This window comes from Alosa sapidissima, chromosome 1 (genome assembly GCF_018492685.1).
Source record: "Alosa sapidissima isolate fAloSap1 chromosome 1, fAloSap1.pri, whole genome shotgun sequence".
Taxonomy (NCBI): Eukaryota; Metazoa; Chordata; class Actinopteri; order Clupeiformes; family Clupeidae; genus Alosa; species Alosa sapidissima.
The window spans coordinates 16,358,956-16,386,000 of NC_055957.1; the positions used below are offsets into that span (position 1 = coordinate 16,358,956).

The 27,045-nt window shown below is 42.0% G+C and overlaps 1 long non-coding RNA gene and 1 other non-coding gene across 2 annotated transcripts; one reads left to right on the plus strand and one right to left on the minus strand.

Moving 5' to 3' along the window:
• The first annotated feature begins 11,471 nt into the window (after nt 1-11,471).
• LOC121709117 lies at nt 11,472-26,560 on the plus strand. Its single transcript, XR_006031842.1, has 3 exons — nt 11,472-11,642; nt 16,929-17,105; nt 26,430-26,560. It is a non-coding gene; the product is annotated as an uncharacterized LOC121709117 (long non-coding RNA).
• Nucleotides 11,532-11,665, minus strand: LOC121681950. Its single transcript, XR_006022365.1, has one exon. It is a non-coding gene; the product is annotated as a U8 small nucleolar RNA (small nucleolar RNA).
• Nucleotides 26,561-27,045: the final 485 nt, after the last annotated feature.

Genomic DNA, 27,045 nt, shown 5'->3' on the forward strand with positions numbered 1-27,045 from the left:
AGTAATCAACATCAACAGTATTTTTACCAGCTCAATGAGGAGGGAAGGGAACTGCTGTTTTGCAGAGAATGATAATAAGCCGGCTGTAGGACGGAGACATGAAAGGGTCGGGGGTTTTGTAGAGCCCCATAACATTTGCATATGGTTTTCTTTTTTATGATGGGGGGAGGGGGTGAGAGTGAAGGGTAGTGGGTAGGAAGGGAGCTCTGATTTCATTGATTCTGTTTTTGTCCACTCCATTGAGGGCCACCTTGCATCAGGATATCTAATCAGCCCGGTCTCCAGTCATGTGCATGACGTACCGTCGACAGGGAACAAGTCATACATGTCAAAGGTGTTATTAGGAGCCACAGAAAGAAATATATGTATATATGTTGTTGTACCCTGGTCTCCTCACACAATTCAGTCAACAATATCTAATATCGGCAGTTGTTTCTCATGTGTTACTGCTACCATGGTAACATGCAAAACCAGCCACACGCTCAGACTATTACATTTCAGTTTGGGTGTGTTGTACCACAAAACTGGAATGCTTTGGAAACATATCTGTATAGTGCACTCATTTATTATCCTTATTCTGCCAAAGGCCCTTAGAGGCAGCCATTAAGACCTTTTAGAAATGCAAAGATATCTATCAAGGTAAATAGCAAAACTAAATAGAAAGGCTTCATTGAAGGATCTGTGTAGCTTCTTAGAGAAGTTATCTGAGTCAGTGCTGTGGTTCTAGGTTTTTTATGGGCTTATGAAACCCTTAAAGCTTTCATAATATGACATGTTCATTGTTCTACATTAAGATCAAGTCAAAGAACTCACTGTGGAGAGCACCATATCACAAAATATCTTATTTTATACAAATGATCTTCAGTCCAAGACATTCCTGACGTGGTGTTTCTGACCAGCATTTCATACTGATGCAGAAACAATCTAATTGCTCTTTCCAAACAATTGACAATTCCTTCCCTGTCGTGTGTGTATATTGATGGGGGCAGATTGCCTCTCTGCTCAATGAGATGTCTGATTTGCTGGACTCGTGATGTTTCCGCTGTGGAGAGCTTGACCCTTTAAAATGTCACAACTGACAGCTGGACTCCTCGCCTTTGGCCCCCATCTCCCCCAACAGGGCTAATGTTGAGACAGGGAGGAGCAGTGTGGATACAAAGAGTGTTCAAGATGCATGCTACTATCAATCTCCCCATGGAATAGCTTTCAAGCTGTGATCAGCCTATAGGAAATTGTATCCGATGCCTACACACACACACACACACACACGCACGCACGCACGCGCGCACGCACACACACACACACACACACACACACAGAGAAAAGTGCTGGGCTTTCTAAATATATACAGCTGTTTTAACCCTGCAGTCTCAGACTGTAACTGTATATCTGAATTGAGAAAGAGATCGGTTGGCATTATCAGAAACCTTGACAACGGTGCCGTGTGTTTAAATAATAAATATCGAGGACCTACACCTACACCTGACTTCTCACATTCAATTCCCCAACATACTGCATTTCACATTCTAGTAAATTAATTCAGTGTTTGTATGCTCTTTGACACCCTGTGAATTCTTTTGGGGAATAGTTGGGCTAGCTGGCCATGCATTATAGATGCAGTTACGGATGCAGCTATTTTTGCAAAAGTCTATCTCCTCATTCCTCTAATCAACAGCATGAAGCAATGGTCATTCTGGCTGGGTCAGCTGAATGGAAAGCAGTGTAAGTCTGCAATCAGGCTTGTGATCTTAGTTCATCAAGTAAAATTAAAACAAATAATTACCTTACCTAATAACATTTTATATCAGACTGTTCAGGAACATGATATTGAGGCTATTATTTGATAAGAAATGACTCACTAATCACCTGCTATATGAAAGGTCTGTTTAGTTGTTTAGCAATTGTAGTTAGGAAAATTCATTACACAAGCACACTAACTTGTTTGTATTGAGTGATGACTACTTTATAGTATTTAAGGAGGCTTTACGCCTAGTGTCCTTAACATAACATTTTCCTTCACCTGAAGTTGGTTCCAATTTTAGCCCCATAATATTCTATGATAAAAACAAAATTTTAATAATTTTCTTCAGAATGTGTGCTTGTTGCACACTTTGTATACAAGATTAAAACTAATCTCATTAAGCCTATTAAAATAAATACAAAAAAACACCCTTCATTTAAACCTGTGCTGCATGAACGCATTATGCTTTGTACACTGTCAAATACCCAGGACCATGCCTTAGATGACCAGCGGCAAATACCCAGGACCATGCCTTAGATGACCAGGGCCGTTTCAAGGAATTTGGGGGCCCCAAGCAAAATGGACATGGAGGCCCCCACCCACCCACCGCACGCAAAGCCTACAGGAACCACAGCATAGCCATACAGTTTAAATTCACCCACACTTTATATAAATAAAAAATGTTGACAGTGCAAATACTGCTGTTGCATATATATGCTGTGCATTATTTTTGAACATTTTGAACATTTGCAAAAACACCACCGTACCATAAAATCCAATGTCAGCTTCTTCCTCATGAATGGAGGATGAAGTTGATGGTGTACCTGGGAAAATAATTGAAAAAAAAAATCTGAGATTACCTGTGAAGTACATTTGACCATTTCACTGTTAGCATATTGGAAATGGTCATTAACAGCTCAGCGAGAGAAATTCACTCTACCTTCATCAGTGGAGGTATCCTTAGGAAGAGCCTAAGGGCTGAGACATTTAAGCAAAGCACCTTGAGGGAGAAAGAAAAGATATGTTAGCATTTCCATATTTTGATATTTAGAAGGGATGCAGCTGCTTTCACAACTACCAATGCTTACTGTAAAAACATCCCAAGCTAATGTTATACATTGACCCAGGCGTACTTGTATCTTAACATAGCATTTAAGCATTCTGCTGTTTGAGAATTAAGGCTAGTCCACACGTACGAAACCGATGTTTTTTTCCTCCGTCTTCCCTGAAACCGCATCAAGAATATTTGCGTCCAAACGGATCCATCTCAACACGACTCAACACGTTACTTCATACCCCAGGCCTATAGGTGGCACTGTTTCTTTACAGAAATTGACCAAAGTTTGTGTGCTTTACAAACAGACAGAATAGGCTATGACAAAATGGCTAGTGCAAGGAAACCAGAATTGTTTGTGTGGACTGATGGTGAACTGTCAACTGTAGTCAACTGTAAAACTAATAAACTTTATTTTACGGTTTGTGAAGGGTGCAGTCCCGTCCTTTATTTGGCTAACGCAGGTAGGCCTACTAATCACCTTTACTTTCTTTGGTTGTAGGATAGTCCGTGATTCACATTAGTTTTGGCTATCACCGCAATTAGGCTACTAAACGCAAGGCTTACCCAAGTTCTAGGCTATTCTGTCGCCACATTTATAATATTGCTATAAAACCTTTGTTAGTATCAAATCGCGCATTTGCATTCAGTGTGCTACCATCGGCTTAACGTGAGTTCTAAGCGTCTTTGTATGCTTATATCTGATTTCACTCGACTGTGAATGCATGTATATATGTTGTAAGACATGCAAAATAAATGAATGACACTGGCACTACGCACAAATTAATGTAGCCTAAACTTACACCGCACTTTCCTAATAACTTAAGTTCTCTCGCGTCACTGACAGTAGCTAGAATGCATTAAAAAAACACCGGGAAAAAACAGTGTTCAGTCCACCAAGTCATAAGCTATCGGCGATGCGCAGCACCAGTTGTGATATTTATCTTACGGAGTGTAATCGTAGGTAATGTCATGTATGAAAACTAGTATTGTTAGGCAATACTATAAGTGCAAGTCCAGGGCAGCTGAGGTGTGGCGATGACATCATCGATACGCAAGCAGGATGTGCGGTTTCGCTGTCTAAACGAATTCAAACGGGCTACGGTTTCAGATTTCTCCACTCTGGGACCAGGTTTCAGAAAAGTGCGGTTTTGGGCAGTGCGTTTACAGGATTCGTTTGGACGCTCGGCCAAGACGAAGCAAAACCTCTGCGTTTAACCTAAAAAGCGTCTCCGTGTGGACGGGCCCTTAGACAGACGCACCCCGTGCTTTAAAGACAGTAAACAGCTGGCGTGCATGAATACTGCTAGACATGAATGTTCCAGTCTGCTTTGATGCACGGAATTTATCGTGTGGTTTTCCTAACCCCCATTTGGTAAATAGATTATCACGGTCGATTAGTAGCCTATAGCAGAGAAGCTATGCCACCTTCATCAAAACCTATTACAAAGCTATAGCAATGTTATGTCATTAAATATGATAAACAGTGATTCTGGAACAGATCTGCGTCTTCCTTGTCCCATTAAACATATTACAGTATGTAACCATATTCCGTCCGTTCGAAAAAAAAAAAGTTGCGCTAACTGTTCTAGTTTGTTACAAGCAGCATGGGCCGTCAGGCAGGTAGTTAACATAAAAATGTTTTTGCTAGGCTAGCCTTCCTGCTGCGACATTACATCATTTGTACAAGACAAGTAGAGCTATTTTATCCAGTGTAATTTATCACTTACCGCTATCTTGTTTTTTCTGCTCTTCCTTTCTCTTCTTTCTTTTCTGGCTTCCGGACGCATAACTCCGCTTCATTATGACTGCAAGGTTTTATATTTTCCCGGCAGCAGAGATCACAAACTGGCTGGCTGCCGTCAGCGACTACTGATTCCGGTATTGCCGGTAACAGTGTCGTTGCACTTTACTGCATTGACTATCAAAGGGGCGCTCACAGGTTGTCGTTGCATTTTATTCTTAACCACTCGTTGTCTTGGGGCCCCTGGCCAGCTCGGGGCCCCAACCAATTGCTTGGTTTGCTTGCCTTCTAGCGACGGGCCTGTAGATGACCAGCGGCAAATACCCAGGACCATGCCTTAGATGACCAGCATCAAATACCCAGGACCATGCCTTAGATGACCAGTGGCAAATGCTGCTATCATGTTTCACACCCACAAAGTTTCAAGCCTTTTTTCCTTCCAGTGATTCTATTTCCTTTAGATAATGAGTATCCAGTCATCAAATCATTAATCCTATCGGAGAGGATAGTGCCACCACAAATTGACAAATAATGCCACTATTCACACAGCTACAGCCTCATTCCGATGCTCTTGTAGACTTTAAGAAATTCCGGTATGCAGCCTATGTGTACAATAAATGTAATACATAACGTGAGTCAGTCGCCATGGATTTAGACTGATTTTAGACTTAAATCAATATACAATGACATTTTCCCTTCATGATTTCATGATTTGGGTTAATCCCCAACCGTAAAAACCAATTTCCAAATGTCCTTTTCACTAGTGTCTGAGCAACTGTGCACATTTAAAAGGTAAGAGGAAGTGAAATTAATGACCATGGTATTGCTGCCGCCAAGGTTTAATGAAATCAGGGCTACTGTAATTACCTGACGGATTAAAAAGAGCCCCGACCATTTCTGGCCACCATTTTTCCCCCTCCCCTTCTCCTCAAATCCTCACAGAAAAGTGTTTAAAATGGAGACCCATTTTCTGATTTAACCCAGAGTGGTGAGTAATCCAGTTCCTTGGCAGAGGACGATGGTCGACTCAGTGATGACAGCCACCCTGTCTGAAATAATATGGTATTGTGGGGATTAAGTGAGAGGTGCTGAACATCACCCCATCTGGGAAATCTGTTTGGAGAGCCGTTCACAACCCTCCCCAGATGGAGCGCTCTCAAGAAATGGATTTTGGCAGAGTCGAGGGACTCCACAGGTGCCTGGCACAAAAGCTAAAAATGCACTTACTGTAGCTAACCACCTGCAGGCTAAAATTTGAACCGATGAGATTTGAGCGTGTGTGTGTGTGTCTGTGTGTACATGTGTATGATGTTATGTTATGTCTTCACAGTCGAGAAAATATTTTACAACTTCACTGTGGCATCAGGCAACCTATTGTTCTAATATAAGTTATCTTTGACATATGGTTCAACAGACTGGCTAAACAGCTGATCTGTAAAGGTCAAGCACCTGACAAGGCATCTGTTTCATTCAACCTTGTTGAAAACATGATGCAAGAAAAAAGGGACAGAAAGGGAGGCAAAAAGGGCACAGAAAAAATCAAATCAGGCACCAACGCCTCTCTCCATCACAGGTTTGTCTTTATTGAATTCCTCCCAGAGAGTGCAGAAGTGAGATGGGATTCCTTTGCGTGACCATGGCAACCCGCTGAGCCAAACACCTGTGAATGCGCATTAAGAAGAGCTTGCGACAGGAAGCGCACTAATTAGCCGCACCACCAAAGAGAGCGTGCAGGACACAACGCCACTACTCCAACCTTTCATTAGCGCGCTAAATCATGACGAGGAAGTCTTTCCTGCCACACATTATAGATATATTGGGAGGAATAATGCTTCCTTTTAATGTAAAAAAAGTTATGAAAGATCAAGTTAAATAAATAATAAAAAAAAGCACACACAAGTATTACCTGGGTAATGGAAATCAAAGTATAAACAAAACCCAGGTTAAATATTTCAAGATTGAAGTTTACTTGTACTTGCAGAGAAAAGGAAAAGAGAAATGGCATAAGAAGGATAGAGGAAAAAAGGGAGAAATGGCATAAGAAAGACAGAGAGAACGAAAGTGAGAAGAGATGTAGACCAACAAAGACATTAATTAAGGGGCTATGTGTAATGGTATCCAGCTGGTACGTTTGTGCAGTATGTAAGTAAGTATAAGTATATATATACTCTTTTGATCCTGTGAGGGAAATTTGGTCTCTGCATTTATCCCAATCCGTGAATTAGTGAAACACACTCAGGTGAAGCACACACTAATCCAGGCGCAGTGAGCTGCCTGCTACAACAGCGGCGCTCGGGGAGCAGTGAGGGGTTAGGTGCCTTGCTCAAGGGCACTTCAGCCATGCCTACTGGTCGGGGTTAGAACCGGCAACCCTCCTGTTACAAGTCCGAAGCGCTATGCCATGGCTGAACCCCGCCCCCCGCGCGTGTGTGTGTGTGTGTGTGTGTGTGTGTGTGTGTGTGTGTGTGTGTGTGTGTGTGTGTGTGTGTGTGTGTGTGTGTGTGTGTGTGTGTGTGTGTGTGTGTGTGTGTGTGTGTGTGTGAGAACCTCCCTTCCGACATCTTAAGATTGGTGCTAGTGAGAGAGCAGCCTAGGGTTTTAGCTTGATTGCTAGCACATTCAACTCCCAATTTGAGGTGCTGTTGTTTGCAGATTCAAGTCTGGGCGTGTGCAGGGCTGAGCCACATGGTCAACACCATAGATATTAGAAAGCTAGATACTGCATTGGGCTCGAGTTCTATTAGGTGGCATACGTAAAGCTGCCATATTGCTGGGGGCAACACGTTTACTGTCTATGGGCAACACTTGCAGCAATCAGAGATACCTGTTTGATTTCCAGTCAGACTCACATGCTTCTCTATTGGCCTCCAGTTATGATGGCGGAGCTATTTACGTACCCAATGCGGTATCTAGCTTTCTAATATCTATGGTCTACACAACGCAAGTTTACTTTGGTGCCATGACCCGAATCGGGACTGAGGTTTAGGGGCGTGACGGCAACCAGCTGTTTCATAGCTGTGCAGTATGTGCGTTGTTTAAATCTCCCTCCTGACGCCTTAAGAGGTGCTAGTGAGAGAGCTAGCAGCCTGGGCTTTTAGCTCGATTGCTAGCACACTCAACCTCTAATCCAGGGTGCTGCTATTTGCGGGTTCGAGTCTGGGCGAGTGCAGTGCTGAGCCACACAGTCAACACAATGTTACTCATAGTAGATAAATTATCTATACATGTGCAGGGTCACCTGCAGAGCATTTATAAGGGCTTATTATACGGCTCTTCAGAGTGCAGGTAGAACACTCCATTGACTTGAATGGAATTTCCCAAAGTTCTACCGGTCATTATTTTCACCTAAGAAAATAATTTTCACCTAAGGACCTTTTCACCTAAGGACCTCTAAATAATGACCCCTGTCATTATTTAGCCATTCAAAAGCTGCCGCGTCGGGGTCCGGTTCGCCCGGTTCGGTTATTTTCCCAATAATGACCGGCGTTCTATACATTATCCCTTACCTATTATCTGGCTCACACCTTCACTGTCGCTTACTTTTAAAGGCCCCAAATTCTCTTCTTTTCTTCACCTTTTGGGAAGGCCTTTCTTTCTGTCATCTCATAGTCACCCTATGTTGTTTCATAGGTCTATTAGGGCATGTTCACGAAAAAGGTTATCCATCCATTATTGTATTTATTCATATAATGATCAATATTAGCCTGGAAGCCGGCCCGAATTTACTCCATTACTGACATTTGAGTTCAGGAAATTCGGTCTGGAGTCGCTCCATTGAGAAGTCTCAATGGGTCAATGGCCCAACTGGAGGTGTGTGTTTGGGCGGCTCAGGCCAAACAAATAGTTCGGAGGATTTACAACAAATAGGATGTCTCTATAGAGAAGCGAGATGTTTACATTCTGTCTGTTGTACAATTGATAATCCAATAAATTTAACAAACTAGCAGAAAACAGCAACTAAGTACAACATGGATTTCATGGTCAGTTTCAACAGATTCTATGGTCAGTTCTACTGATGAAATTATAACATTATATCAGAGGAAGCAAAGAAGTTAGTGTAACAAAAGGCCACAAAACATGTGTTTGTGAGATCATGTGAGATTTGTCAATCTCACGGTCAATTGCATGATGACTAGTGTCCATTTGGCTGTCAATCATGTCTGTAAATCTGTCTTAAGTACTCAGCAAGTCCTCTAGTGTTCAACACAAAGAACTTTTTTGTTTTTTGGTCTGGAATTTACCTACCCTGTCGTCGTCATACTCAATTCTAGTCAGAAGAATTCTGCTCCATTGGGATGTGATTATGGTGCGTGTTAAGTGGTTCTTCTTCTCCACAAATGTCGAACAATATAAGTGCCTGACTTGTTATGGGGATTACGCAATTATTACATTACATTACATTTGGCTGACACATTTTTAACCAAAGCGACTAACAACATGGTAACAGTTAAGTTTTAAAGCAATTCTCGCAACAATTTTAGTACAATTTAAAAACGGTTGAGTACAGTAAGAATAAGTGCATCAGTGAGTGCTGAGTGCAATAGGCAAGATTTAGAGCAGGGGTCTCAAACTCAAATGAGCTGGGGACCACTTCTGCCAACGTCATCTGATTGGAGGGCTGGCTATTTCTGAAAATGCAATGTTCTTTTTTTCAAATACCACACAAAACTGCAAACAGAAAGTGCAAGTATTTTTATCTAGTTTTAGACACCTGTGCTAGCAACCTTAGCTTATAAATAAAATAATGATAAAATAAATATTAATACAAATTATAAAACAAATGCATAAACGCATAAAAAACAAAAGCATAAAAACGGGTATGGGTGTGCTTCACACCAAATAAAAATATTTTCCTCTCATAACTTTTTTAAACCTGGCAAACTAGGCATCAGGGTTAAGAAAGCAACACCATTGGAATTTGATATCAAAATTTCAAAAGGCCATGGCTTGAAAGTGGTCAGAGATAAAGTCCTACTGTAAATGTAGAAATCTTTGAGTATAAACAAAAGTTTATGAAGGGGGTAAATGTACCCATCACTGAATGGCAAGCACCTCAAATTATGCACATTTCAGTAAATAGGCCTACTGGATGAACATATTTGAGCAGGTTTACTTTCCTTTTTTCATATTACCCACATAACAAATTAACAGGAAAACACCTAAGATGTATACCAACACCTAAGATGTATATGGTTTAGTGATGTATTACTAAACCACAAGGCCTACAATAAAGTATTCTGGTCAAATCAGTTTCTATCGCGGGTAATCTGAGTACCCAGAAGTTCGCATCATATTGCGGGTGACTTTGTAGTTCTTTAGAGCCCTGTTTCTACTAGCCCTGCTGTCTGTACCACGTCCATTACGGACACTTTCATCACGATTACCACTGCAACCTCCAAGCTATGTTGGGCAGAGGGTCGAAATAAGCATGGTATGCTTAGTAGACACCGTCGTATACAAGCAAAGACGCACCTCCATTCACAGACGCACTGTGACTATCACTGTCAATAGACGATCGATCATAATCTCCAAAAGGATATTCTCCTTCAGAATCAGAATAGCCTACCTAAGACTTCATCAAACGTGAACGTTTTTCACCATTAGGTGTAGGCCTATTTCTGCTTCAATTTGTGCAAAACTATGGCCTGCATTACAAATGCACGTCTTTGTGTTTCTCGCGTGTAATACAAGTTTTTCCTGAAAACTTTGCGCAGCGATTTTGGGTTTGAATCAAGCTCTGGATGTCTAGCACATAGTGGAGCAGAGTAGGCTACAAATGAGATTTGTCACCGTACTTGGATCTATCGTCTACTTTAATCAGTATCGTTGTTTGTCGCAATTAAAAATAGCCTCAAGGGCCGGATTACATTATTATTTTGACATACGTCGCGGGCCGGATTTGGCCCGCGGGCCGGGTGTTTGAGACCCCTGATTTAGAGCCTTGAATTTGATGCAGGCGGCCGTAGCCAGTGTAGCTGGATGAATTATATATGATGCAAGCAGCTGGGAGATATAATCAATAAGAAAATCTTTAGGAAATAATTCAAACATATGCCTAAAGATTTGCCTAAGACAGCGCCTGACATTTTAGTGGTTTGTCTTTCTTCTGTCAATAAAGCGTGCACATAGTAGGCTAGCCTAAGCGTGCACGTAATAACCTAACCAAAAAGTATCCTCATAATGTGACACACCAGACCCATTCTCAATCAACTGAGATTTGAGAATCAGCCAATCTAAGCCGAGGCCTTCTTGACAGTTTGGTTCCATCACGAGATCAACGCGCTGTACCAAGAGTAGGCTATTAACCTCTTTCATTATAGCCTACCCTATTTCTCAAATGTTTTCAAATCCACATGCTGCGCTGAGTTTAGACTACAGCACTGCAGGAAATGTGTCGCTTAACAAGCAACACCTCCCCCCCTCGAAGAAGACCAGTAGTAGGCTAGTCACTAGGTCTACTTATAGCTAACACTTTAAATTGTCTGAAGGCGGCTGGTTTGCTTCTGTCACCTGACAAAGTAACAAATCTATCGCCATTAAAGTGAGAAAACGGTTGAAAACTATGTTTTGCATTCATGTTATCTCCAGAACGTCGAGCCCATAGAAATGCTTGTTTTCACTGACATCCTCGTATTTTTGCCGTTTTCATTCATTTCAGCAAACAGGGCCGTCGCAAAGAGGTCAGTGCTTTATCTCCTGGGATTAGACATAGGCCTATGAGAGAGAAATTTGGGGATCACCGATCGTGCTTTTGGGAGCCCCAGTGAAGGAAGTGGGAAATCATTTAACATTTTGTACCGCATGAGGCGCTTTTTACGTTTCAACCTGAGTATTGGTGGGGACATTTCAGTCCCAATATGACATTGGTGTGGACACGTCCTTAAGTCCTCAAGCAAATACACACCCATGACTTCGCAAACTGTACCCGAATGCAGTCATCATCTCCATCTAAATTCGTTTCAAGAACGTGTTATTGTACAATATCTACAGAAGTCAGAATGGCTTCTCGAAGGAGTTGCAGCCCTCGAGAAGGGGATAATCTAATCAATAAGTCATCCCTTCCCATTCATCATGTTCTGCAGCTCTCTTGTAGAGAGCAACAGGTAAGGATGTACCTCACTGATGTAATTCGATGAAGGGCCGCTGCGGATACTATATACTTCCCATACACACTTCTCACTCACGGTGGTATCATGGGCATATTTTAACACTTACAAAAGCGACTCATTCCGTTTCAGAATTAAATTTAATTTCGACAAACGTAAATCTCGAATGTTTCAATGACAGAACCACAAAGACAGTTATTATTTTCCGTATTGAGATATTCGGTTCAACTACGAGCTATTTGTAGAGCCCTCCCCCGTCGATATCCAATTGGTCGAATTGAAGTTATACAGACATTCATGGATTAAATACCTTATACGAATCCAATTGATCACATTATTGATTTTTGAAGTCACATTAGCCTATTTCCACACTGTTTTTAAATGTCCTGCATTTACTTTTTTATTTTATATCGCGTTCAGGAAATGTCCTTATCAAATCTGTGTTCTTCCGGTTAAAGTTCCTCGTGTGTCAAAATAAGAGTTGGGTGTTCACTCAAATACGCCATCGCGGCAGGAGAAGATATATTGCGCGTAAGCGTAGCCTACATGCGTAAGGCAGAGTGAAAATTATGGACTTTCTCCGAAACAGTTTTCGAGTTCTGACAGAATGAATATCAGTAAAGAAGGTAATTTTAAGCGTACGAGCGAAAGATGTCAGTGGTAGAGTAGCCTACAGTCCGTCCGGTCCTATATAGAGAGAAGACAGCTGTGGAACTAGGCTACTTGTGGCTAGACTTGAGACTTGCGCTGACAATCGAACATGCCCACCTAGACTGTAAAATAATTCTGCTTTAAGATTAGTGCCACTGGCAATCTGCTCTCAAACATTCTATTTTCATCCGAAATAGTCCTACTCACTCATGTCTACAAATTGTAGCCTATTACCTCTAACTAGATGTGTTTTGGCCTAATGTTAAGGGAATCTAAATGTCAACACATTTCTATCAAAATTCAAAAAGACACAGTTTGTTTTTTCGTTAACAATATTTCTTGCTAATTACTGACAAATAGCTTAGGCCTACAGCAATAACCAAAAGTAGACTACCATAATCATATTGAAAAAAGGTTAAATATTTGTATTTACTAGGCCTACATGTGTTGACACTAAAGGCTAGAGCTACACCTTTGTCTCCTCTCACTTTCCCATCCTATCCCCTCCTCTGGTCCTATATGCTGATCTCTTCTCTGTCTAGATCTCCTTTTCTCCTCCGTATCTTCCTTCATCTCCTCAGGTCCTTTATATTCTCCTCTCTTCTCCAGGGGTCTCCTCTTCTCTTCCGCTCTCCAATTATCTCTTCTTCCTATCCTTTCCTTTGTAACACCTTTATTTATTTTTGTCATCAATATGTTTTTCTCAATCACCTCCAGGTCACCCCTGCCAGGTCAGCATCCTCATGGTCTGTCTCCCTCTATACTTGGAAGTGAACATGAAAGAAATTTTACCAGTAAACTAGATATTTTCAGGTACAATCAGAGTAATGAATGATCTCAATGAGAATGATTATTAGATAAAGAAACATTTAGAATTTGCTCTTATAGTAGTAGCCAAAAGCCATTGAAACACGTGTGTGTGTGTGTGTGTGGGGGGGGGGGGGTGCTTTAATAAAGTTATTGATACTGAAACATTATTTTCCCATATAACGCATACCTCTCACTGTACAACTCCCTCTCCCAATAGTAGCCCTAGATACATATGTGTGCAAATGGTACAAGTAGCCCTTGCACATACACACACTCAGTCACTCTCTCTCTCTCTCTCTCTCTCTGCCCTTCTGCCCTATCCCACAGCACATGTACTACAGTGCACACACACACACACTCCCAACTTCTTCAGCGATCACATTGATTACTTGTTGAACCTTTGCAACAGCCTTTGAAATGGCTAGACTTAATTTCGATTGAATTTAGGTGTCAGGCCTACCCATCATGATTTTGTGATCTCACATAGAGAAATTCAATAAAAAGTAGCAGCAGAGAGCGAGAGAGAGACAAAGAGAGCAAGAGCATAATCAATTGATACTGGGGCCTATATGTACAGTAGAAAGAAAGAAAAAACAGTGAAAGGAGCTTTGTTTTCTATAGGTCCCAGATAGCCTGTGAATACCCACGAACCTTTGACACATTTGGGATTTGCTCTGCTGGTCCGTCTGGCCAAGAGGCCATTGAAGCTCATTTCCAATGTTCCTAAAATACTGGCACACAAGTACAGTACAATTGCTAATCTGGCATGGACATGTATTTCTTTGGAATTGAGTAAACAACTGCATTTAAAACCTTCGTTCATGAGTTTGCTACACTTCTTCTCTAGAGTTTAATGCACAAATTTAAGTTTCATTTCACTGCTAGTTCGCCCCTGCTGGAAGTCGTAAGTCAAGGAACCTTTTCCAGACGCACTCTCAGTTACAATTGAGAAGGTCTGCATGCTAACCAGGCTAGGGCCCAGCAGCAATTGTCTCTGGAACAGATAACTTCCTGGCCTGGTGTGCAGTCATGTGAACTGACTGCTATGTGGGGAGTGTGGATGTTGTGTGCCATGGCGATTAGATGCAAAGTGTTTTTCCCTAATTGGGGTTTTCCATTTGTTGCCTGCATAAGGCTTTAATTGGAGTGTTATGTATCTGCTTGAAGCGGGTTTGTGTGTAGTGTGTTGATTGCAGCCTTGCTTATATTCACAGCAGTGCTCTCTCTTTCTTTCTCTCTCTCTCTTGTTTCATTTTTGTTTATTTCCTCTCTGTGTTTTCCGTCTCTCTGTCTTGCTGTTCTCGCTCCCTTGCTAGTTGCTCGGTCATGATTTCGCCCTCTGCCATTTACCTCCATAACCACCTTCTCTTGCTCTTTCTCATTACTTTCCCCGATTCCTTCTCTTTCTTTGGTTTCTGTTTGTTTCTCCTCCAATCCCTCTCTCCATGGTGCACACTGTTTTTCGATCTATTCTCTCTCCCACCACCCCCTCCTCTCTCCTCCTTGCTGTCCTTATGTCTCCCTACCTCATACATCAGTCAGTGAAAGGTCTGACTTTTCTCTACCATTAGCAGTCTACCTGACATGTCAAAGGCACAGGACGAATGGGCAATTTAGCACTTTCCCCCACTGTCCCTCCTCATGGTTCTCTAATGAAGCTGAGGAGCTCTGAGCAGGTGCAGGAATGCACTGCTGTGCTCCACAAACCCAAGGGCAATGCTGGAGCTAGTCAGGCTAGTGTTGTAAGCAGTCATTTGGTCATGGTGAGACCCAAACATGTGTAAAAGACTCATTTGGACTCAAAGGCTCCTTTCTGCTGTCATGTTTGTCAGAGTGAGAGCAGATACTACTACAGTTGTGCCTTGCACTATCATGCACATGCTTTCTTGTTGCTTGTGTAGAAACTTAATAGATACACAATGTAATGTATACCCCTACAATTTGTACTACCCATTTACAGTACCGTTAAGGAGTTACCTACTTCAATGTGGATGAAACCGTTACGGAGGTACTGACAAAATGGGTTATCACAACGCAGTTTGGTGTTCCAGACATGCAGCAGGATCACCCAAATGAGTTTGAAGGTACAGGTAAACTAACCACATAGTGTTGCTTTTAACAGTGCTGCTATAACCAGATCCCCAGGAGTGGTCAGTGTGTGGGAGTATGCTGTTCACCGAGATAGGACACAGACCTCAGACAGGAGTTAAGTCCAGATCAGGGCTGACTGCACTCTAGGCTTTTATTGGGCATGTCAAGCAGTCAGGGCAGATTTATGGGACATTTATCACTCCACTCATATGAAAGCAGCTGTGTGTGGATACTACAGGGGAAGTTGCTGCTCTGTTGCTCAGACGCAGGAGGGGGGTGGATGTGTGTGTGTCTGTGTGCATGTGTATACAGCAATTTACATATAACATGCTTCATAAATTAATTTGTAAGACCTTCATACTATAGAGTTTATGTCCTGGTTTCATCTTTACACAATATTTTTCAGTTTATAGCCATAATACATTACTCTTTGCAGAATAAAAACAATATTCTGTTCATTTAATTAGTTTAATGTGAACAATGTCTTTTGTTGATTTTAGGTGTTACCCATCTCCCTCTATAGGCCAATTCACACAGATTTGCCACAACCATTGCAGAGAGGAATTGCAGCAGTGTGAATTAAACATTGCAAGAGATTGCTAGCTGTTGCAAGCCATTTCAAAAGATTTGACATGTCACATTGCAGTAGCAGGGTTTTACCGAAACAGTTTCACATCACAGCGTTTATGACGTGTTGTCACTCAGTCCAGCCGTCAGATCAAGCAAGAAGAAGCAGAGAAAGACTTATTAACTTCATTTTGAAGAACAGCAGTGTCGGAATAACATTTTTGTCATCCAGAGGTAATGTCTTAATGATGTCTTACAGATCATAGCGTGGGCATATCTATGTTGCAGCTGATTTCGTTGTGAATCAGTGGTGTAAATTGGCCTTATAGGTCAGCCTGTCTGTGTCACTAGCCTACTGCGCTGTAATGAAGGAAGAGGAAATGAGCGGAGACATGACAGTTGTCTTAGCCTATATCAGTACTCCACCCATGCACTCCACAAACATCTCACTGCTTGTTGTTTTAGTGGCCCGCAGGGTAAATGCCAAGGGATCATTGTGTGAGCGTGTGAGGATGTTTGCTGTCCCTGTAAATGTACTTCTCTTCCTCCCGTTCTCTTCTTCTCCTGCTCTATTTATTCCACCCTCCTTACCTTCCCCCTCTTTCTCTTTGTCTTATTCCCTCCCCCCTCCACTTCCCTATCCCTCTCTCTTTCTCATACCATCCCTTTCTCTCCACTATTTTCTCTCCCCCCCCCCCCCCCCCCTCACCTCACCTCACCTCACCTCACCTCACCTCTCTCCCCTGTTGTGTTTACTCGTCGTGTTTGCATTGGAGCTGACAGGCTACAGCTGGCCTTTCTTTCCCGGTACATTAGATGACTAGCGGGGTTGCCTTATCTCCATGCTCCATCTCCGCCACTGTGGCTCCGGGGAGGCCTCATCTGTGCACGCCGAGGGAGCCAGGAGGGAGGAGATGGAACCTCCCTGCTGCACACCACCCCACCCCACCCCCCTCCCCTGCCATAACACCTCTACCAAGGTCCGGTGGTGGGGGTGTAGACACTGAACCGAGTCGGTTGTGAGCCTGCCCTATCTCAGAGGTGTTTGCTCTGCAGTGGTCATAAAGTCCCCCATGCTGGCGTGAGTCTATTCATAACCTCCCTCTATCTCTCTCTCTCTCTCTCTCTCTCTCTCTCTCTCTCTCTCTGTCTTTCTCTCTGAAGATTGAAGGTGCTCTAACAGAGATTGCTGTGTTTGTTCCTGAGGACGGCTGGAGATAACTGGGGCAGCAGATGAGACTGGTCCTGATGGCCAGCTGCTGTTTTCAGGGGTGTGAAGAGTCAGAGCCAACACCACCTTAGCCCAGGCTCTGCTGCAGTGGTGAGGTGGGGTGAAGTTGGGTAAGTGAGTGGAGCACAAAGGAATATTCAATGTCTTTAAAATAGTGTAAGCTCGATTTTGAAAACAGGGCTCACTATTAATCAGAATGCTACACATAATTCACATAACCACACACCCAAGTAGCAGAACACCCCGGATTCTTTTGCAAAACACTTATTTATTTACAAAAAACTATCTGATTCTATTTGAGCCAGTTACACACTACTGTGCTCTGTGCTTTTACATTTCATTTTTTCTAATGATATAGTGTAAGTTTGATTTTTTTTTACATGTTAGAGTAACATTTTTAATATAATTTAGATTACATTAATATATTGACCAAACACAATACATAAAACCTGTGTGTGTGTGTTTGGGTCCTCTCAATCTATGTTTCCAAATTATGCATTTTCACTGAAAATCAGAGCAGAATATCAGCACAGCAGAATAGTCTCCTGAGCGCCCTAAGCCCCTTTGTGTCTTCACAGCAGAATATATTGTAAATAGAATACACTAAGTGCAACAAGCATTTTTTCATAGACCCTTCATCAATTTGGTCTCATGGCTCAACCCATTAAATAATGTTGCTGAAATCTCATCGGATCCATAAGGCTATGTTCAGACTGGGTTTCTAGTCGGTTTTTTTCTTGACAAGAAAAGTTGGCCAGGGCACTTTTTTGATTTGAAGAATTTCTGGCAGCAAAAAGCAGTTGAGGGAGTCCCATAGGAAAAATGGCAAGATACCAGATCTCAAAGATGGCAGCTTTTTTGTAGTGTGACGACCCTGGCTGGTCTTCGTTGGCCCCGCCCACGTGTAATTTTTTGGGTCGATTCTTAGCAAAAACACATTTTTTCTTTAAAGGCACACTATGCAGGTTTTTTAGCTTAATATGCAAGTTTTTTAGCTTCATTTACCTTCATTTACCAGCTTCAGAGTCATTAGAATGGTTATATGACTTTTTGAATGGTGGCCGTCTCGCTTCTCCCTAGCGCCTGTGAGCGGAAAAACCATCCTTGCAACTGTGGGCTGGCGGGCCGACGGCCTCAGTGTCAGGAAGTATAACGAGTGTAATGAATTGCTTTACTGCATTCAAATACACATACACGCCAGGCACCGGCTAGAAAAAGGTAGCGATAGAGTTTCTCAGACATTCGTCATAACAGAGCAAGCAAAAAATAAGCAAAAACCGAAAAAAAAAAAAAAACAGTAAGGAAATTGCCAATACTGCATAGTTTGCCTTTAAAAAATATGTGCTCATTGGTGTGTAATTACTTCCACCAACAAATAAAAGTATTCTCATAAGTATAGAATCTGCCATATGAGCAAGTCGCCTGTATGGCGGCAACCATGTTTCGGCCTCCATCCTTAGCCAAGGAGGGACATACCTGAAATTCTAGCTCTGCCTTTCGCGTTTGTCGGTCAGTTACCGAGCGACAGAGTTGTGCTCGCGGCTGCCGGGAAACCACTAATGTTGAATCACCTTTTGTCGAATAATGTTAGCACTGATAAGTTGCTCGCTGAATATAAGCCAAAATAACAAATCCATAACGACATTATTCATCTTGCATGAAGTATATGAGCTATATTTTCACAAACTAAATTACTAAATGCAATTTATTTTTTTCTAAAATAACCTCATTACGAGAAGGAATACTAGATAAAGTAGTGTATGGCATCTTGTAATGTCAGGACATTTACAGTGGTGGAAGAAGTACTGAAACTCAGTAGTAAAAGTACAAATAACCAGAGAAATATTTTCTCTATAAAAGTAGAAGTACCACACTAACAACCCTACTTAAGTAAAAGTTAAAAAGTACCTGCTTTTAAATGTACGTAAGTAAAAGTACTTGCATAATGATTTATTATTTTAATGTCTATATTCTAATAATAATTAAAAAAACATGTTAGACCTGTTGTGTGAGGAGAGCCCAACACACATTTTTAAGGATTTTCGAGGGCTTTTGAGTATGGGGTTATTACCGTATATACCTATAACAGTATAGGCCTAAAATGAATTATTATTAGCCTACTGCACATCTCCCCTGCACATATGCGAGTTCGTCAGGGAAGAGAAGGGGCCGCTCATACTTCCTGTAATTATTGCAAATATTGCAAATATAGACTAGTATGCACTATTTATTCTACTTAAGTAAAGAACAGATATGTGGAAAATGTACTTTAGTACAGTAACGAAGTATTTGTACTTTGCTACATTCCACCACTGGACATTTATGGTGCGGCTTCCGTAGGTAGTAAATCGCACTTGCAGTGGGGGGAGGGGGAGCTATAGTCTGTTGCAATGTATCATCTCACCGCTAGATGGGAGAAGTTCCCCCAAAAATTAACCCATGAAATTACACAATGTAGCTTTAAAAACGAAGGAGGGGAAATATCTGTTTTTCCGAATAGCCTACCCTGTTACATATTTTGTGGTCTTAGATTTCGCTATCTGGTGTTTGTCAAGATATTGGCAACTATAATAAATGACCAGAAAACAATGTCCAGGCCTTTGTTGAGAAGAAGGATGGTTCGGGTGTTCTTCGCTCACAGTAAGATATTTAGTTGCTCTGATTGGTTAGGTCTATCCAGTTGAGTGCATGTTGCCCCCCATCCAATCGGTTGAAACACGCTCTCAATGGAGCAGTATCAGACTCAAATTCTGATTAGAAGTGAGTATGACGACGTCAGACGACGTTATATGCTATTTCGTTGTAAATGCATATTCTGGTTTTCTTCATGCTCTTTTTAATACATACATCTGTATCCTGAATTAAACATTTACGCACATCTGTAATCTTAATAAAACATTTTAATGATGTGTTTTTTTTTTATATGTTGTTTATTTAGCCAGCGCACTTCTCATGTTTGGTCACGATGAGGTGGATAGTTTGACTGTGATTGGGTGCTCTTAGTAGCTTGGGATATGGTACATGATATGGGATACACCTCTTATTGCACACACATTGATTATAAGCACTGCAATGGGAAAAAGCATACACATTCTTAAGATCCTTTTCACACATGCATCTCATGTGTGAATGTCATAAATGAAGGTGTGCTCTAACAAATGATTAAAGGCTAAGTGGAGACGCTTTTTCAAGAAAAACACTATTTTTAGCTGTGGGAACTAAACCAATCTGGTTTAGGAGGATAAATCTCATAATCCCTGCCTTGTACAGCACCAACCGATCATGAGAATAACATCAATTCTGTTCAGTTTCTCCACAGCGGAGAGGAACTCTTTAGGTCTCTTGATGGCATAATTGGAAAGAACTAGAACTAGTCCTTTCAAGAGCTTACATGGGTCCTTCCCAAAGAACAGATCATCTTGCTTTACCACCATAATTGCAATAGACCTCAAACATAATCATCTCTGTTTTTTGTAAAAAGGCAACATGCTTTTTCTTTTCCCATGGCATTAGTGGAGCACAGGGGTTCTGGATCATTGGTTACATGAATTGTGGATGTGCTGGGTGTTGTATTGACCGTTTCTTAGCTTTGTTGGCCAGTGTTCCGGCATAAGCTAACATAAAATACTTCCGTCTGTCCCCAACTAGAGTTTACACTTGTTACCATACAAATTAAACCCTGTTCTTAGACCAGAGTTGTCCTTTATGTTTAATTTGTTGTGTTATGCCTCTACATGCCCCTAGATTTATAGATTTTGTAACATCCCCTCTTCTGTTTTTCTGTGTTTGTGTGCATGTCTGTCCATATGTGAGGATGTGTGTGCTTTGGTGTTTTGAGTCACACGGTTGCATTTGATGGCCGCTATTCCACTGAAATGCTGTCACTCTCCCCTCCTACACACTGACATGCCTTTTGATGCCTGGTACGCGAACAGAGTGCTGTGTCCTTGTGATTCTGTGTTAGTGTGTGTGTGTGTCTTCACTCACAGTGTGCTGTCGACGGGTCTGTCATGGTGGTGATTTCCTTTCATATTTTTTTGGCGGCTTGTCGCTCTTTGAGTGATTTTAATAACACTTTGACAGAGACAAACATCATTATCTAAACAACTGTCGAATTTCAGACATTGTCCTTGAATTTTGAATTTTTGTGCATGCTTTCAGCAATGATGACATTCTCCTGTAGAAAACATTCCCATGTTTATCTCTCTTATTCCCATTAAAAACAGTACTCTTCAGCTTACACACACACACACACACACACACACTCTTTTTCAACAGTAGTCTACACAGCTACTAACTATTTTCCAATCAGTCAATCAGTCAGGTGGCAGCATTGCACACAAACATTAAAAAGAACATCATGAAAACATACAGTAAATAAACTACTGAACACTGTAAACTAACTGTATAAAAACAACAATGGGCAGTCAAAAATGAACCCATAAGAGTGAACTTTAAAATGATAGCGATTTCACCAAATGGTCAAATCTGGATGGACCTGGCTGATACTCTGCTCAGTACACATGCCATAAAGGACTTACTGTGTAGACTGTATGTATGCTCGGTATGGCCAACCAATTTAGACTTTTGGTCACACTTCAACTGGGTAGTCCCCTTTCGGATGCTCAGATTATTATCAAGCAATCTTTTGACACTGTTAACTAAAATGTATAGTTAAAGTTAGGATTAGTGGTTGGATAAGGTTATGGTGATGTTTTTGTGAAGTCTTTGTAGGCGGACTATCCATGTTAAGTGTTTTTACCTGACTTTTTTTGACTCATGTTCATGGTAGATTAAGATTCAGACATCCTTTGGCCTTTGTCTTCCTTAACTTTAAATCAGCCACAGACTTTCTGTGGCATCTTTCAAAAGACAGTTACTACTGCGGATTTAGCAATTACACACACTCACAGATCCACTGAAGTTGCACACAGTTGTTTTAGACATGAAAAGCTCAGAGTAATTTCGTTAAAATTTTACACCTTGTTAGTCACAGTTACTTGCAGGGGCATTGTGTGACTACATAACATGTGCTAAATGAAAGTGTGAAAACTAATAAAAGAAGTTAGAAGCCTGCAAACTCTTATAAGACATTGATGAGGAGAGGATTCTAGTAAGGATGGCTTAGTTACATTATACAGTGAACATGTTTATGCAATTAAGGGAGGCTGTGTCTGCATGAACAAGTTGAATAAGTGATGCTGAATGCCACACACACAGGCCTTAGACTAACGCGGGTATGCTGAGGTGTGGGAAACCACAGGTATAAATGTTACACTTGCCTTAGTGTCCAAGTCCCACCAGCCACTGGAGCTGTGACCTGTCAACTCTGGCTATTGGCTCTGACATTCACCTGTACACGTGCCATATCTCTCTCTCTCTCTCTCTCTCTCTCTCTCTCTCTCTCTCTCTCTCTCTCTCTATCTATCTATTGATCTCCATTCCTGTCTTTCTTGTTCTCTTAATTTCTGGGTGTCTCTCACTGTTTCTCTTTGTTATTGTCTCTGTCTTTCTCTCATATATTCCCACAGTGTGTGTGTGTGAAAGAGAGAGAGAGAGAGAGAGAGAGAGAGAGAAAGACAAAGAATAGGCTTTTGTGTGTGTGCGGTTCACTTGGGATGTGTGACAGAGAAAATCGTGAGTAAATGTAGCGACCAAAGACAGAGGATGAGAGGAAATGGAGTGTGTCACATCGGCTCAATAGTAATGAGCTGAAGGCAGAAGCATTTGACATCCAGCATTACACCACACTCCAGCAAGAGGGAAGACTTTTCCCCCTCTCCCCTATGCCACAAGCTTCACTGGGCAATCTTGCCTCAAACTATGCAAAATCATTTGCCTCTAAGTGGTGGCCATGAATAGCATTTGCTTTGGAAACAGAACACTGTAAAGTGATTGCACCAATTTCCTGAGAAAATTGAATTGAAAGTAATGTATAAGAATTATAATAATGAGGAGCAGCTTTGTTTCCCATCTGTCAGTGGCTTAAAGCAACACTGCATCAATTTGACTCTTCTCAGGTATGCTTTAATCAGGGAGCTCGTTTTGGTATTATCGTCAAATTTTGATGCTATATGATCAGGTGAAGGATAGATAAACACATGGGCAGTTCCCACCAGCCATCCAGGATATGCACTATGCATTTCTGTTCCGGGCTGAAACACTGCAAAAATTAAAGAAAATCTTTCACAGCATGATATCTTAGTAAGCATAGTAGCATTTTAGTAAGCTTCTATCCGATAAGGCTCTGGATGGTGTTTACAAGGTTTTGCATACCTTTCAGGTAGCTAGTTAGGTCACTAGTTTTAGACCCAAACCTAAATATTGCTGCTTTAAACCCTGGGCTTTTCTTTAGAGTGCAAAGCATTGCTTATGCTTCACAAAACTAAGGCCAACAGAGGCAATGCATGTAATCTTTCATCACTCAATTTCAATTCCAATTTAAAGTGCATTTCATTTATCTGACTCCTGAATTAAAGTGCATTTCATTTATCGACTCCTCATGAAGCACTCTCAATCAAGAACTTCCAAAGCATGCAAAGCCCAACAAATACATGCAGATGGACCCCCACCCCCGCACCCCCTCTCTCCTTATCCCAAACACATTTGTCCCTTCCTCTCTCTTTTCATCTAGTTAGACAGTCCAAATAGAGAACACCAGGGAGCATGATGAATACGTGCAGAAAGGGAATTCGGATTTGTGCTGTAATGTAGGCCACCCTTGTGCTGTAATGTAGGCCACCCACCTCTCTCTTTGCTTTGTCCACTTAGTTTTGTTCTGTACCTCCCAGCTTCCTTCCTCTGTATCTCTGTCTACATCTCTCCCTTACTCTCTCTCTCTTCTTCAACTTTATTTCTCTCTCTCTCTCTCTCTTTCTCGCACACACACACACACACACACACACACACACACACACACAGAGCAGAAGTCTGAAAGCAGTTTTCTGTGGCGCTTCCAGAAGAGCCCTGAATAAGAGCTATTATTAGAGACCTCCATGAGTCACGTCAGAGCTGCAGAACACAAGTGTTTATAGATGATTGGTCATATTTATAGCTCACTGCTGGACTTGGACTATAGTTGATGGATGGATGGATGGATGGATGGATACGGAAGTGTGAGTTTTTGTGTGTGTGTCTATATGGAGTGTCAGTGAGTGTTTTTTTTGTGCATGTGTGTGTGTGTCAGTGTGTAGTATAATGTGGATGTATGTAATTGTGTGCTTGTTTGTGTGTGTATGTAGGTATGTGTGTATGTATGTATGTGTGTGTGTATTTGTGTGTGTGTGTGAGTGTGTATGTATGTAATGGTGTGCTTGTGTGTGTGTATGTGTATGTATTTGTGTGCTTCTTTGTGTGTGTATGTGTGTGTGTGTGTGTGTTTCTGTAAATCTGCCACACGTATGGAGGAATAAAAGGGTACAGAAAATTTCACAGCGTCGTGCTTGTGACAGTGGACATGGACCATTTCCTGTAATTGGTTGTTTTTGCACCCCCCAACTCCTCTAGGATTTCATCATCAGCAAAAGAGTTTTTACTTCTCCCTAAGTATGATTTTAGACAAGGCTTTTTTCTTTTTTCTCGCCCTCTCTTTGAAGTTGCTCTCTTTACAGAATGTTTGCCCTCTCACTGTGTTTGTCATGCTCCTCCATCATTCACTCCCCTCCACTCAAACACACACACACAAAATACATTTGACACACTTGACAACGGGGCAGCTGGTTAGGGCTTCGGACTTGTAACAGGAGGGTTGCCGGTTCAAACCCCGACCAGTAATGGCTGAAGTGCCCTTGAGTAAGGCACCACACACTTAACTGCTTCCCGAGCGCCGCTGTAGCAGGCAGCTCACTGTGTCGGGATTAGTGTGTGCTTCACCTCACTGTGTGTTCACCGTATGCTGAGTGTGTTTCACTAATTCACAGATTGGGATAAATGCAGAGACCAAATTTCCCTCACGGGATCAAAAAGTATATACTATACTTATACTTGTAATGCAAAGTATGTCTAGGGCTGATGCTCTCCCCAGTGGAGCAGCCACCGAGTGACTAGGAGCAAGGCGAAAGGCAAGAGATCTTCTTATAGCAACACCCATTACTCCCAGCACCAATGGGCATGCTCTGCAGATTGCAACAAACAGCACAGACCAAAGGGGGCACAGCCCCAATAGGCATTAGAAAATATGTCTACTGGGAATGACCAGCATGGCCTTAACACACACACACACACACACCACACACAGAGTGACACACTTGGTTGTGATAATCCGTAATGGCTCGGGAATACATTCTTAAACAGCTGGTGCATCCTTCAAGCGAAGCACATTGTTGTTTATCGCCAATGCAAACAACTTCCGCACAGGAATGGACACAGCATCCTTTGGCTCGTGATCCCTGTCTCTCTGCCATGCCAGGAGGCGATCAGCTTAGTTTTTCTCCACCAGCTGTCCTTCCTGGTGGCATCTCCTGAGCCAACTGAACCTGCCGTTGGTGCCAGTCTCAGGAGAGCTAGCCTGGCTACGGCTCGGCCACAGCTCCCTGAGCACAGCCTTCAGCAGGATCAGAGCTGGGAACCATCAGATGCTGAGGAGAGCACGTCAGAACGGTTTCTTTCACTCTTTAAGCAGTGAGATGTTGTTTTTTGCAAGTCATTCTAGAATAGTATTGCACAGATTTAGAATTTTACAGTAATTGCCATTCATAATGGTGGTTTAAGTTCATTACTATACCATCAAATCATCAAATAGAACTTTATTTGACAACATTCTTGTCAGAGCCGTTTTATTGGGTGAGATAGTTCAGGTGGTGATGAAAGAGAAGATCGCATCTGTCTGAAGTACACATCTGTCCATTTGGATGAAGTTACAAATACTGTAGTTACATATCTATAAACAACAAACAAAAGAAGCAAATTCACAGTTATCGTTGGCCTGCATCCTCTGTCCCGCTCATTAGGTTTGTAACAGTAAAATCATAGGTCCCTTATAGAGCATTGAAAAGTCTGTTCCTCTGGCTACATAAGCCAACTTTCTCTCCCCCCCGTTCCCTCTCACTTGCTCTCTCGCTCTCTCTTTCTCTCTCCCTCTCTTCATCTGTCTATCCATCCTTGTTTCACACTCACTGCATATCTCTCACTCTTCTTTCCCTCACTCCCCTCTCCTCTCTCTCTCACACATACGCACACACACACACACACATACGCACACACACACACATACGCACACACACACACACACACACACATACGCACACACATACACACACACACACACACACACACACACACACATACGCACACACACACACACACACATACGCACACACACACACACACACACACACACAAAAGGTACCCCCCACAGATCATTATGTGCATCAGACTGTGTTGTCTGACCTTAATTATCACATTGACATCATTTTCCCCTTTTACCTGAGCTCCAGACGGTTCCTGTGCTCACCTGCAGACTCGTCTTCTTGGCCTCCCTGTCTGTGTCCAATCATCCCAGGGAGTGGACCCCTGTGCTCATCAGAATCAGTCCTATAAGGTCCTGTCCAACCAGGGCAAAGGCACAAGGCAGGTATGTTCAGATGACATCATAAACCAGCCCAGTCCGGCCCACTCTTTTCTGTTTTACTGTAACAAGACTGTAAAGAGCTCAAGAGTCTGCCTCCTGTCCCGTCCTATCACTTTAAGGTCAGAATGGAGTAAGGACAAAGAGTGTGTGTTTTTTAGATTCACACTGTCAGAGGAAAGCTCATGAGAATTTTGAAAATCTGATTGGCCAGTCTGATTTAGAACCTACCTGTTAGCCTGGTTTCACTAGACTTTGTTTCACTTTGTGAAGAGAGGTACTCACAATTTGGAAATGTTTCCAATAGCGTCGTAATAGACGCAGACTTTGTGTTAACTTTGAAATCATTGGTTCAGGGCTACCTGCCTGTGAGTCATCTATTTTAAACAGCTGTCAGAGCAACATTCGCAGTGGTACTTTTCTTTTGCCTTGACTTGTATTTACAGTTTTTTACAATTGTTTACACACGTTTTCAAAACTCTGTG